This window comes from Pinus tabuliformis, chromosome 1_2 (genome assembly GCF_031772625.1).
Source record: "Pinus tabuliformis cultivar Carrire ecotype Pingquan chromosome 1_2, CPIR1, whole genome shotgun sequence".
Lineage (NCBI taxonomy): Eukaryota > Viridiplantae > Streptophyta > Pinopsida > Pinales > Pinaceae > Pinus > Pinus tabuliformis.
Genome location: NC_142298.1, coordinates 678,800,997 through 678,811,544, shown reverse-complemented (window position 1 = coordinate 678,811,544; position 10,548 = coordinate 678,800,997).

The window sequence follows — 10,548 nt, the reverse complement described above, 5'->3', positions numbered from 1 at the left end:
AGAGTTTGGATTACGTGACATTGTTGATTAAATTTAAGTTATGCTTGGAAATCAAGCTTTGCAATGTTTTTGACTTTCACATTTTATGAGAAGAATAAACACTCAATTAAGGTTGTTATGCGTTCAATATTTGTAATATGTGATTTTCGCATCGATTTTTAAGTTAATCATTATTTTTTGAAAAAAAAAAAGGTGATTATTATTATTTTTTTGACATGAAATTCATAAAAAAACTATTATTTAACCATTTTTAGTTAAAATTTTCGTATAAAAATTGTGATTTTGACATGTCAATTCTAGCAAAAAATTATCAAAATGTGTAGTGTTTTTGTTATTTTTATGCCCATTGTTAAAAAAATATTGTTTTTTAGAAACAATTATTTCATGTGGATTGAAAAATTAATTAAGGATGTATAAATATGTAGAATATCAAAAATTCAAAATATCAACTTTGTAATTTAAAAATGCAAAACAATAAAAACTTCACTACAAAAAAATTAAAATTAAAATAAAAAACAAGAAAATATGAAGAAAATGACCACTTCAAAAATTATCAAATTTAGAAAATAATTATTTATATTTCATGCATTAGAAAATTTAAAGTCAGAAAATAGGTCTTTTAAAAAAAGGGTGTGATGCAAAATACCCACTTTTTTAAATCAACATGAAAATCACTACCATTCTAAAATGTAATGTACATAAAAAAAATTAAAGTGCCAAAAACTATGCTCTAAAAAAACATGTGTGTTCTGCATCACCCATTTTCAAAATCAAATCACTTTTTTGCTATCTCTACGAAATGAGTAACAGTATCAGTTCTCGTTTCAAAGTTTACACTGTTGGACACTGATCACATGAAAAGAGCGCTGGTGGAAAAAAACTCTCATCTCAAATACATGGATGGCTCCAAAAAAAGGTTGCTCAATGGAAATATCTCAATAAGACAATGTACCCAAGCATGGAAGCTAGTAAAAAAAAAATTCCTCTAATGAGTAGCTACATCTCTAAAATCCCAGGCAATGGAAAAACGATACCGATTTGGGAGGATAGAATCATGGAAAAACAACCACTGCAGACTCATCCAGAAATTGAAGGCATCCAAGAGTGGATGAAAGGAAAAGGTCTCAACACTTTACACTCAATCTCTCTATGGAACCAAAAGGAATGGAAAGACTGGAAAATTTCAACAATTCTTGCAAACCTGGAAGGGCAATGGAGCATAATCAGGGAGCTCCTAAAAAGGGCAGCACAAATCAACTATGACAAAGAAGATGATTATCTCTGGGATCCAAGTGGTGGGCATTACACGGATAAGACTGGATATAAAATTTTACAAGAACAACCAGATCAACAAGATTGGGATTCTTGGAAAATAGCATGGAAATCAGAAAGTTTGCCTAAGATCAAAATGTTCATCTGGACTCTTTTAAAAGGGAAAATATTGACTAGTGAAAACTTAAAAAAAAAAGGCTTTCAAGGCCCATCACGATGCCCATTATGCTTGCACGCTGAAGAAAACATACAACATTTATTTCAAGAATTCATTTTTGCCAAAGAATGTTGGCAGCAGTTGATAAGCCCCTTGGAAATAAGTATAAATTTTGAAAATCCTTTGCCAGATTTTCTTCAAACTTTTGAGAAGTTGTTGAAGCCCCGAAAATCGGGTCGACAACAAGGGGGATACCCACCCGGTCCGGATCTTGGTTGGCAGCTCCTTATCCGTTTGGTATAGCGGGTCCGACTGGGGATAATGAGACCAGTTTCCCAATCTAAGGGTGTGTGTGTGCAGAATTGGATGTTGCTGATCTAAGAATACTTAAAGCTAATCTAATTCAAACTTTTTAAACTAAATCTATGCTATTGTAATCTAATGAAAAACAGCACATCTAATCTATGCTAACCCGGGGTGTATTTCTTCTATTATGCGATCTAAAAAGATTTCAAACAATAACTGGTAATAAAAATCATTCAGCTATCATAAGAATAGAAATCAATTAAGATGAACTACTTTGCATAAAAAGTTAGGCAAAACAGTTGTGAACAGCATATCGCATAATAAGTTATTCATATATCAGAGATAAATAAATGGCTCCACAGTACAAAAGTGCCAAATGGTAACTCACAAATTCATACAATAGCATATAAACAACTAAAACTGTATATCACTTTAAGAATATAAGCAGAAATGGCCAAGAGATAAAAGTACCATTTATGACTGATCCTACTCATAAGCTTCAAGCAACAATGATTTATCTCTCCTTGCTCTAACATCTACTAAGAGTACAGAAGTGCAACATCAGTAGCAGATATCAAATGCAAACATTAATAAACCTTGATCCATCCATTCATCAAAGACCCCCTCCGAGGGTGCAAAAGTGCATGTTCTGAGGACAAGTTTTTTGACAAATTTCTGGACCCTTCTCCAAATGCATGAGAAGGGTTTAAATACTGCTAACTAATTAACTTAATTACATAAATTTAGGATATGGTTTAAATGACCGCCCTTCTTCTAAAGCAAAACTATTTCTAAAAACTGAATCTAATTCCTAACTATTTCTGCATTTGCTCCTTAAATGTTGCGAGCATTCAACATTCGCCTGGGAAGAATCGGTTGGTTGCCTTCTGCTTTTGTTTGAGTTATGCAAACAGAAATGGCAACTGTTGGCACCACTTTTTAGTACACTAGAAGATATTTTTGAGAATTATCTTCTGGTTGGGCGAATTTACTGCGTATATACTTGGCAACAACCCAAATTTCCCTCAAACTGCTTCTACTTTTTCTATTTCAGTTTCCGGACTTGCGAATGACTAAGCAAGTTAGGGACTTTGCTTTCTGAACAATTTTCTTAGCGATGCGCGCTAGCGCTAATCGCGTATCGAAAACTGCCTCTGTTCTTTGATCCGGGCTTTTCTGGTGCGTTTTCCTTCTTTAGCGCCTTTTTTCCTTTACCGGGTAGAAGTTTCAGGATTTTTTGTAAACATGCTGCTTTTGTGAGCTTTCTGACCCTGAATGTTGAATCACCTATCGACCTCAACATCTGTTGAGTGATACTCTGGAATCTGTGGTTCTGTTGCATGCGACATTCGTTCATGAAGGCATCTAACAATGTAAACTTTGAAACGGGAACTGATACTGTTACCGTTTCGTAGAGATAGCAAAAAAATGACCCGATTTTCAAAAGTGGTGACGCAGAATACACATGTTTTTTTTAGAACATGGTTTTTGGAACTTTAATTTTTTTCATGTGCATTGAGTTTTAGAATGGTAGTGATTTTCATGCTGATTTTAAAAAGTGAGTATTCTGCATCACACCCTTTTTTTTAAAGACCTATTTCTTGACTTTTAATTTTCTAGTGTGTGAAATGTAAAAAATTATTTTCTAAATTTGATAGTTTTTGAAGTGGTCATTTTATTCATATTTTCTTGTTCTCTATCTTAATTTTTTTTTTTTTTAAGGGGGGTTTTTATTGTTTTGCGTTTTTAAATTAGAAAGTCGATGGTTTGAATTTTAGATAATCTACATATTTATACATCCTTAATTAATTTTTCAATCCACATGAAATAATTGTTTCTAAAAAACAACATTTTTTAACAATGGACATAAAAATAACCATTTTTAACATAAATATAACAAAAAAATAAATGTTTTGATAATTTTTTGCTAGAATTAACATGTCAAAATCACAATTTTTATACAAAAATATTAACTAAAAATAGTTAAATAATAGTTTTTTTTATGAATTTCATGTCAAAAAAATAATAATAACAACTTTTTTTTCAAAAAATAATAATTAACTTAAAAATCAATGCGAAAATCACAAATTACAAATATTGAATACATAACAACTTTAATTCATTGATTATTCTTTTCATGAAATGTCAGAGTCAAAACATTGCAAAGCTTGATTTCCAGGTATAACTTAAATTTAATCAACAATGTCACGTAATCCAAACTCTTCGTCCTCTAGAGTTTCATCATTGTCATCTTCCACAATATTTTCTGCTTCCTTTTGCGCAATTTCCTCTTCTAATGGGTCTTTGATGTCTGCAAATCTCCCAATATATGTCTTTCCAAACATTCCATGTAATGGTGGTTGGGGTTCCTTTGCCTTTTTTGCCACACGTGATTCACTAAAGTCCCCTTTCCTCAACCCAATTTCTTGCATTTCATCATGGGGGTGGCCCTGCGCAGGCGGAGGGGTGGGCGGAGGGGGCGGGGAGGGGAGGGGGAGGAGCTGCGGAGGGGGCCGGGGAGGGGCTGGGGAGGCGGAGGGGGAGGGGCGGCGGGGTGGGCCGGGTGGGGATGGGGTGGGATAGGGGGCGGGGGGAATGGGATAGGGGGCATAGGGGGGAATGGGGGGGGTAAGGGTAGGGGTTGGGGGGTATGGGTAGGGGCAGAAGGGGGTGGAGGGAGAAGGGGCACGGGGAAGGAGTTAGGAGTTGGGGTCCATGGGGTCGGCGTTAAGGAAAGGGGGGGAGTTGAGATTGGAGGGGAATGGGAGTTAGGGGGTGGGCTTATGGGGAGGAGAGTTGTGGGGTAGGGAAGGAAGAGTTGGGGAAAGGGTGCATGGGTGGATGAGTTGGGGGTGGCAAGGGCTGGCGCATGGGTAGGGTAGAAGGGGGAAGAGGGCATGGGTGAATGGGAAAGATCGGTAATGGGTTGGGGGAAGAGGGCACGACGACGGCCTACCCACGGTTATTGGGTAATTGAGTTTGATTGGGCCCACCATGCTCACGATTGACATAATTATTATTTTGGCTTGGAAAAATTATTAATTTAAAAAAAAAAAAAATCTTCTTCGACGTTAAATTAATTTAATATGAAAATTTTGAAAAAAAAATTGAACTTACCTTTCAATTGCGATAATTCTTCGTTGAATATGTTGTTGATAGCAATATAGCTGCTCCACAAATTCACGTCTTTCAACGAACTTCAAAAAACCTGGATGTGAGGTAAGTAATAGTGATAACGAAATTTAATATATAAGTGAAAATACGAAGATGTTTTTCTGTACGATTAATGTGGGATAATTTGTTTTAAATTATTATATAGCGAATATTGTAGATTTATTTTACAATGGATTGAATGTGGGATTAATTTGTTTTAGAATATATTATAAAAATTAAAAAAAAAAAAAAAAAGTTGTTTAGTAAATATTATATACTTTAACTATTAGAATAATTAATATAGAAGTTGTAGTTTACAATTTGAATTTCAGCGATTGATTTCATAAAAAAATTTAGTTTATGTTTTTCAATGAATTGTAGAATAAAATAATAAAGGTAAATAAATCTAACAAACTTTTGGAGGGAAATATTTTCGCGAAAATATTTGGAAGGAAATATTTTCGCGAAAATTTTTGGAGGGAAATATTTTCGCGAAAAAGGGAATAATTTTGGAGGGAATATTTCATTCTTTAAGCTATATAATATTCTTAGGAGACTCCATTTGTATCATTCAACATCTTCTATTTGAAAGGGATGGATTGTTCTAATGGTGAGGTTTCGATTTATACACCATCAACATCTTCATCGCGTAACAACTCTATTCATATTGATGAATATAGTGGGAATTCTTCCACTATGAATAGAAAGTCAATTCTTCCACTTAGTCCCGATTCTAAGGACTATGAAAGCAGCGGTGATGAAGAGCATGATGGTGAAGTTCAAAAGAATGGAGTGTCACGATGTCCACTTAGTCCTAATTCTGAGGACTATGAGAGTAGCAGTTTTGAAGAGTGTGATGGTGAAGTTCAAAAGAATGGAGGGTCACGGTGTCCACTCAGTCCTAATTCTGAAGACTATGAGAGCAGCAGTTTTGACGTGCATGATGGCGAATTTCAAAATAATGGAGTGTCACGGTGTCCACTTAGTCCTAATTCTAAGGACTATGAGAGCAGTAGTGATGAAAAGTGTGATAATGAATTTCAAAAAAATGGAGTGTCAAAGTGTCCACTTAGTCCTAATTCTAAGGACTATGAGAGCAGCAGTGATGATGAGTGTGATAATGAATTTCAAAAGAATGGAGTGTCAAAGTGTCCAGTCAGTCCTAATTCTAAGGACTATGAGAGCAGCGGTGATGAAGCGCGGGATGATGATTTTCAAAAGATTGGAGTATCACAATGTCATCTTAGTCCTGATTCTAAGGACTATGAGAGCAGCAATGATGAAGCGCGGGATGATGATTTTCAAAAGATTGGAGTATCACAATGTCCTCTTAGTCCTGATTCTAAGGACTATGAGAGCAGCAGTGATGAAGCGCGGGATGATGATTTTCAAAAGATTGGAGTATCACAATGTCCTCTTAGTCCTGATTCTAAGGACTATGAGAGCAGCAGTGATGAAGCGCGGGATGATGATTTTCAAAAGATTGGAGTATCACAATGTCCTCTTAGTCCTGATTCTAAGGACTATGAGAGAAACAGTGACGAAGAACAGGATGAGAGCAGCAGTGATGATCCAATGATGGAGATGTTGCCAAGAAATATTGTATCGAGTAGTAGGAGCAGACCTTTTCGTATCAATGCAAACTATTCTAGTTATACAAGGGGTAGAGCAGAATATCTGACGAGAAGAAGGTCTATCAGCGCTCTCATTTCAAGTGAATGTTGCCAAAAAAATTGCTTGAAACGTATGGATTTCACATTTGCATTAGAAAGCAGGAAGAGATATTTGTCAATGAATAAAAGCATGCAAAACTCATATTTAGTTGGTTGCATGCAATCTACATTGTCAGGTTATGATTATCATATTAGGAATTTATTATTGTGTAGAAAAGCTTTCAAAATGTTTCATTCAATTGGGAATTTTCGTCTCTCGAGAATTCAAGAAAATTTGGAAAAGGATCCCACATTTTATTCAGAAGTACGTTATAAAAGACAATTTGGGCCATTATGAAATACTGCAATGTCATGGATGAAAGATTTCTTTTCAAAGCATGGAGAGTGTATGCCAAATAGAGAGACAATACATATTCCAGATAATTTTTCAAGACGCGAAATCTACAACTTATACAAAGAATATGCAGAAAGTGCTGAGGGACAGAGCCAATTTATTACATATCAATATTTTGTGAAGATATGGAAGAAAGAATTCAATAATGTTCGTATTCCTAAGAAGACAAGGATGGGGATTTGCAGTACATGTGCTTCTCTTTAATCAAAAAGGGACAAATGTGAAGGCTCAGAAAGAGGTAAGTGTTCATAACTTTTACTTTCAAAATTGTATAGTCATCAACTATGAAAACATATTTCTTAATGAATTTCTTTTATGTTGTGTAGATTTAATTGTCAAAGAACTTCAGGAGCATCACGAACAACAAACAAATGAAAGGAAGAAGTTGTACAAGCATCGAAAGAAGTGTTATGATAATCCAAATAAATATTTGGCTTTGATAATTGATGATATGGACCAGAGGAAAACACTTTTACCACATTTTGTTCGCACACCCAAAAATCTACAAGAGGAAAATTTTATTCAGTTTCACTTGGTCGGTTGTATGGTCTTCAATGGGAAAATGTTGCCAAGGGTGTACTTCACAGCTCCAAATATTCATAATGATGCAAATCTGACCATAACCATAATTCATGATGTGATTTCTCATTGGTTTGGTAATCTTCCTGAAGTTTTATATCTACAATTGGACAACACTTGCCATGAAAACAAAAATCAGGTTGTTTTTGGGTATCTGAACATGCTTGTTGAATTGAGAATTTTTCAAAAGGTAAAGGTTGGTTTCCTTCTTGTTGGGCACACTCATGACCATATTGATCAGATGTTCAGTCGTTTTTCAGTCACATTGAGGAGGAAAGAAGTTGGGAGCTTGCCATCACTAATTGAATGTATTAAGAAATCATACATGCCAGAGCCTGCTTTTGAAGTGTTGGAAGAAACTGTTGACATGCGAAGGTTTATTCTAGGATCATATGGTGAGGAGAAATGCATTGAACAACTTAATGATATTAGCTTCCAACATCAATTTCGTATAAAAAAAATTGATGGGAAAACACTAATATGGGGCAAGAAGTTTTCAACTACTACAGAATGGGCACCGTCATCAGGTTTGCAATTTTTGAAGTTCATTCCAGATCGTCCAATATTTGCATCAAAAATATTGTTATTACAATCAGTTGGTGAAGTTCAGAATGCACGCAGACAGAATAGACATATAAATTATTCTAATTGCCTAGAAGAAATCAAAAAATGTATTAGATATACATATGAGTACTTTGACATTGTTGATTCAGTTTGGTGGGAGTCATTTTTCAATAATCAAAGTGATATCATTTCAACAACAACCAATGAAGATATACCTTTGAAAAATCCATTTATTTCGCCACAAAATGTGTCGAATGAACAAGAGGAAGTAAACATTGTTGAACAGCAACAAACTCAAGGTATTATTAATTCTTCACAGGCAATGGAAAGAGAGATGTATATTGGTTCCAGAAGATCTCGTGCACAACATGAAGCCATGGAAGACCTTTATATGGGTTCAGTACATGATATTAAGGAGGGTTGCATGATTGCAGTGCTAGCAGATGGAGATCCCAAAGGCTATCCATTTTGGGTTGCTAAAGTTATAAAGGTCTTTACAGAAAATGAGGATGTGACAAGTGTTGAAGTACATTGGTATGCCACAAATACACACCCATTCAATGGTGTGTATAAGCCAGAGATGGTAGTTGACAAAAAAAATGGTGCAAAAAGAAAAAGAAAGGGTACAAATATAAATCGCCGCCGCACAGACATATTACAATTGGAGGATGTTGACATACTTGTTTATGACTTCAATTTAACAAAGAGAGGAACTCTTCGCTTCAAGACGATAGAGATTCTGAAAAGGTTGTTACCAGAAGGAATAGTGTTGACATGGGAGTCTGCTGAAACCAGTCGTAGATCTAGAAGACTTTTGAAACCTGGAATGTTGGGCATGCATGTGGACTCAGATGGGGCACTAGTTGATGAAAGAGAAGAATATGGAACATCTTCGTCAGCATCCAGTCACTCATCTGAAGATGTGAATTGTGATGGTGTGCAAGAAAATATGAGTGATTTTGAATAATTGTTTAAGACAGATTATATAACTGATGTATGCATCATATCTTCAAATAAAATTAATGTTTTCCATATGTTGTTAAATGAGAAGTTATGAAGCATTTTTATGTTGTTGGATTATGTCTTAAGTATGATAAATTTTATTGTTTAAATATCTACAATGCAATATCAAATTAGAGATATAATGTTTGTTTTATTCAATATACAAATAAAGACTTTTGATTTCATTCAGTGATATACTTTGTTCATAATGTCATGGTTTTTTAATTTTATAGTTGAAAAAATTTCAATTTCTTTTGTATCTAGCATGGTGTGGTTGAAAACATGTTAAATTTATACTTAGGAAAGAAAAATGATATTCTACCAGAAACATTAATGTGTTTTTTCCTTAAAAATTAACTTTGTTTGAGACATAAAAAATTGGTTTTATTAGCATTTTTTAAAAAGTTTGAAAATTGACCCTAAAAAAAAAAACGTTATTCCAGTAGCATCACTTTCGTTTTGAAGCTATATTTTGCACGAAAATTTCGTAGTCACCGCCATTTTTAAAACACGTTCAAAATTGACACCTAAAAAAAAAAACATCGTTTCAGTATACACACTTTTTGTTTTTAGCACTGTTTTTGATGTTTTTGGGGGTTTTTTGGCCAAAGTTCCCATTTTGAGTTTATAGTTCTCGTTTCAAAGTTTACATTGTTATCTCTTCTCTATTCTCCAAGCATTGACGCTCTCCCCTTTTCCTTAGATGTTTCCTGCTCATTGCTTCATATTGTTTACTGTTTTTCATTCCTGCAGTTCACGCAAAGGAAAAGAGTAATGATAATAAATACTGATACGAAAGCTTTAACCTCTATGAATGTATAAAATCATGACACCCATCGTGAACTGACTCTTCGAAAAACACAAAACTGTCATTCACTGACACTTTGGCATATGTTCATTAATTTCCTTTAAGGCGCGCGCCTAATTTTGGTTTATAGACAGTTTTTCTTGAATGTTGAGCCGAGGAAATTTCCGATGGGCAATAGCAGCATCGCATCATCGCATTACCTAGATGTGTCATCGCAAATTTCTTCAGACCGGATTATCGCAGATCGCGTTTATCGCAGATCGCAGCATCGCGGATCGCATGAGTCATTAAATCATTGTGTGTTGCTTATGCGATATTGCGATATGCGACATCGCACATCGGCCGTCGGAGATTTCTTAAGATTTTCATTTAAGAGCGCTTCTTAATGTGTGCGATGCGATGAATTTCGCGTCGCTTCTTCGCAGTTTTTATTATGCTCATAAGGGGGTGTTTTATCTTCTCCACGCGATGCGACATAATTTCAAGGAGTAGAATACAAAAAGTTTTATAAAATGTTTTTTGAATTTTTTATTAAGGGTCCCCATTTGCTTAGTGTTATTGCTAATACTAAACAAAGAGGGGGGTTGTTGGTGGCCACAACAGAAGCCTTTCCATATACAACAAAGAAGAAAGTCACAAT